The sequence below is a fragment of the Pan paniscus genome, chromosome 4 (assembly GCF_029289425.2).
Source record: "Pan paniscus chromosome 4, NHGRI_mPanPan1-v2.0_pri, whole genome shotgun sequence".
Taxonomy (NCBI): Eukaryota; Metazoa; Chordata; class Mammalia; order Primates; family Hominidae; genus Pan; species Pan paniscus.
Window position 1 is genome coordinate 149,783,798 of NC_073253.2, and position 4,509 is coordinate 149,788,306.

Below are 4,509 nucleotides of genomic sequence, written 5' to 3' on the forward strand. Positions count from 1 at the left end.
GCCTAGATGGGGAGGCCAGGCTTGCTCTTGGACTCAGGCAATAATAAACATGGGTTTGTTTAATTTAAAATCTCTGATCCCCAAACTGAGATGCTTCCTAACTTTGGGTAGAACCTGACCATGTTAGATTTTGAAGGACTCCAAGAAATTGAAACCTATTATTTTTGTCCTTCCCTTCTCTCTGGACCTAAGTTTATTTTAAATTTTTAAAAAAATTATTTTAACTGCCAACAATACTTGAATGTGTCTTCCTTATTTAAAAAAAAAAATGCTGATGAAGTTAAAATGCTCCAGACAAGTCTCATCCTAATCTATTCCCCTCTCTTTCCAAAGGTCACACCATCATTTGGGGATGTATCCCCAACACTTCCACAGCACCTCTTCATATGCCTGTCTACCCAGAGACTGACACACACAGACTTGTCCTGTAGGAAATGGGATTTTATTAAAGGAGTCATCTCACACCGGGTGTGGCACCTTCCTTCCACCACTCACTCCTGGGGCCTGGAGACCCACCCATGCTGGGACACCAGGATCTGTCACCTTTCACCTACCTGGAATGCAGCTCAAGACAGGGTGGACCTGCCTTCCAGGTAAGCTCCAAGAGAGTGGAAACTTGGTCTATTTTGTTCACCACTGATTCCCAATGTCTAAAACAGGGCCTGGCAATAGTTACTCAATAACTACTGAATGAATGAATGAATGAAGAGATGAATAAATGAATGATTCAATGCATTTAACCCACCCACTCCTGGTGGATATGTCAATTGCTTCTATTAATAACTTTTTGGGCCGAGCATGGTGGCTCATGCCTATAATCCCAGCACTTTGGGAGGCAAAGGCGGGCAGATCACTTGAGGTCAGGAATTTGAAACCAGCCTGGCCAACATGGTGAAACCCCATCTTTACTGAAAATAAAAAAATTAGCTAGGCATGGTTGCACGTGCCTGTAATCCCAGCTACTCAGGAGGCTGAGACAGGAGAATCACTTGAATCCCGGAGATAGGGTTTGCAGTGAGCCAAGATCATGCCACTGCACTCCAGCCTGGGCGACAGAGCAAGACTCCATCTCAAAAAATAATAATAATAATACCTTTTCACCAACACAAACACAAGTGTCCCTGAATATGCCTCTCTGTGTTCATTTTTGAGGAGCTATAACATGTGGGGGCTCCTCTAGGGCCCCAAAGGGCATTGTTTGAAATCCTCTGGTTAGGCCAAAGCCTTCATTTCACAGGTGAGCACGGGGAGACCAGGTTGGGCAAACATCTTGCCCCAAGGTCACCTAGCACATTAGGGACTGAATGAATGGAACTTTGGGGTTACTGTGAATTTCTCTTCCTTCACTCTCTTAGTGCTTACACTTTCTCTCTCCCACCACCCTACTCCACCCCAAAACTCCAGCCTATGTACCTCAGGAGGGGTGACTTCAGGGGCAGAAGTCTCATTCACTCACATAGAGAAGGAAGCTCCTACAGCATCAGGTGTCCAGGGTTTTAATCCCAGTGCCAAAGCGTTTCTTTTCCTCCCTGAGCTTCCATTTCCCTAACCTGTAAAATTGGCCTAATGATGCTTGCCTAACTCTTGAAGTGAGGACAAGAAAGAGTTTGTAAAATGGAGAACAGGGATAAAAATCTAAGAGAGGGCTAGTTCAGTTTAAAATGTAGAATTTTGGCCGGGCATGGTGGCTCATGCCTGAAATCCCAGCACTTTGGGAGGCCGAGGCGGGTGGATCATCTGAGGTCAGCAGTTCAAGGCCAGCCTGGCCAACATGGCAAAACCCCATCTCTACAAAAAATAGAAAAATAAGCCAGGTGTGGTGGCACGCATCTGTAGTCCCAGCTAGTTGGGAGGCTGAGACACAAGAATCACTTGAACACGGGAGGCGGAGGTTGTAGTGACCCAAGATCTCAAGGCCCTGTAAAAAAAAAAAAAAAAAAAGTATTTTGAAAAAACAAATTTCAGGCTGGACACTGTGGCTCACGCCTGTAATCCCAGCACTTTGGGAAGCCGAGGCAGGTGGACTGCTCGAGCCCAGTTGGAGACCAGCCTAGGCAATATGGTGAAACCCTGTCTCTATCAAAAAAACATAAAAATTAGGCAGGCGTGGTAGCCTGTGCCTGTAGTCCCAGCTACTCTGGAGGCTAACTAAGGTGGGAGGATAGCTTGAGCCTGAAGGGCAGGGCTGCAGTGAGCCATGATCATGCCACTGCACTCCAGTCTGGGCGAAAGAGCAAGAACCTGTCTCAAAACAAACCCAAAACAAAATTCAGGTTAAAAGATAAGGTAGGTTTCTACCTTTATAAAAAGGAAAAAATGTGTGTGTGTATATATATACATACACATACAATTATATACATAAAATTATATATAATTTACATAATTATATAATTTATATTTGAATGTTTGTATAAGTACAGAAAAAGTGATAGCAGTTACCAACTGCAGAGGAAGAAAGGGAAGGCTATTTCCTTTCTTTCTTTTTTAATTTTATTTTATATTTGAGACAGAGTCTCATTCTGTCACCCAGGCTGGAGTGCAATGGTGTGATCTCGGCTCACTGCAAACTCTGCTCCCAGGTTCAAGCAATTCTCCCTGCCTCAGCCTCCTGAATAGCTGGGATTATAGGTGCCCGCCACCACACCTGACTAATTCTTGTATTTTTTAGTAGAGATGGGGTTTCGCCACATTGACCAGGCTGGCCTTGAACTCCTGCCTGCCTGGACTCAACCTCAGGTGATCCGCCTGCCTCGACCTCCCAGAGTGCTGGGATTACAGGCGTGAGCCACCTCGCCCAGCCCCAGGAAGGCTATTTTCTAAGTTTTCTTGTTACATTCGCTTTTGTTTGCTTTGGTGCAAGCTTGACAAAAGACATATTTATATATTAAGTATGTAACCTCAAAAACTCAAAAGTAACAAGACGAATACTGCTCTAGAAAAAAAAAAGCAAAGGCCACAAATAATCCATTTACAGAAATAAAAATACAAATAGTGAAACAAAAAAAATAGTTAAATCTTAGAAGGATCAAATAGAAGCAAATTAAAAAAATAAAATTATCTTTTGCCTATCAAATTGTAAGAAGTGATATTAAAGGCCAGTGTTTTCACTTTGGGTACTGGTGATGGAGATTAGCTGGAAGGTGGGGACCCCACGCCCCTCACAGTGATGACATGTCCTTCCTGTGCTGCCCCCCAGCACTCTGATAGAGCCATCTCGAGGCCAAGGAGAGATGACAGGTCAGTCTCCGTTTCCCTCGGCTTCCACCTCCTTCCCATTATAGAGACCAACTGTGGCGTCCTCTGGCCCACTGCCCCAGCCAGAAACACTCTACCCTCATCAGACCTAAATCCCCCTTCCTCTGATAAAAGAGTCCTGTATCCTGTGACACAACCAGAAATGATTGGTAAGGTGCCTGGTACATGAAGACCATCCCCAGAGGAATCCTTCCTAAAGGAATTGCTAGATTCAGAACAGAGAAGCCAGTCGCGGGGTCAGAGGTCATCTCTGTTAAGCCTCTGCCTCTAGGCAAAACTACCCCCAACGGTTTTATTTTGGTAGGTTTTTATGAAAATACAATAGCACACTAGGAAAAGCCATTAGCAGTCATCTGGCCCCATAAGTTTATTTTATATAAGGGGAAACAGGAATAGGACGGCTATGAGAAACCCAAATCACACAGATGAAGCTGCATTTAGAAGCAAGGTCCCTTGACTCCCTGTCCAGTGCTCTTTCTCCTCAGACTCATTGAGACCACATCTTTTTTTGTTCGATGGGTCTGTTCCCTTAATCCCTATATATCAAAATCTATCTCCTTGGTTATGGCTAAAAATCTTGCTTGTCCATTTGGGGAAGGAAGAGTTCCTGAGGTTTTATACATTCGTAGTGTAGATCATATATTTAAAAGTAGAAAAGATATAGTTCTGATACAGTAATAATAAATAGCTTTTTTTTTCAAACAGGATCTTGCTTTGTTGCCCAGGCTGAAGTGCAGGGGCTCAATCATAGCTTACTGCAGCCTCAACCTGCCAGGCTCTAGCAATACTCCTGTCCTCCTGCCTCAGCCTCTCAAGTAGCTGGGGTGACAGATGCTTGCCACCACATCTTTTTTTTTTTTTTTTTAAATTTTTAGTAGAGATGAGGTCTCACTATTTTTCCCCGGCTGGTCTCAAACTCCTGGGCTCAAACAATCCTGCCTCAACTTCCCAAAGTGCTGGGATAACAGGCATGAACCACCACATCCGGCATAAATAGCATTAGTTTAAAAATAGTAAATATCTGAGAAACCAAGACAGGAGGATCACTTGAGGCCAGGAGTTTGATATCAGCCTGGGCGACGTAGCGAAACTGACTCTACAAAAGAAAAATAAATAAAAACCAAAACCTGGCGTGGTGGCCCATGCTTATAGTCCCAGCTACTTGTGAGGCTGAGGCAGGAGGATCGCTTGAGTCCAGGAGTTTGAGGTTACAGCGAGCTATAACTGCACCCCGGCCTGGGCAACAGAGCGAGA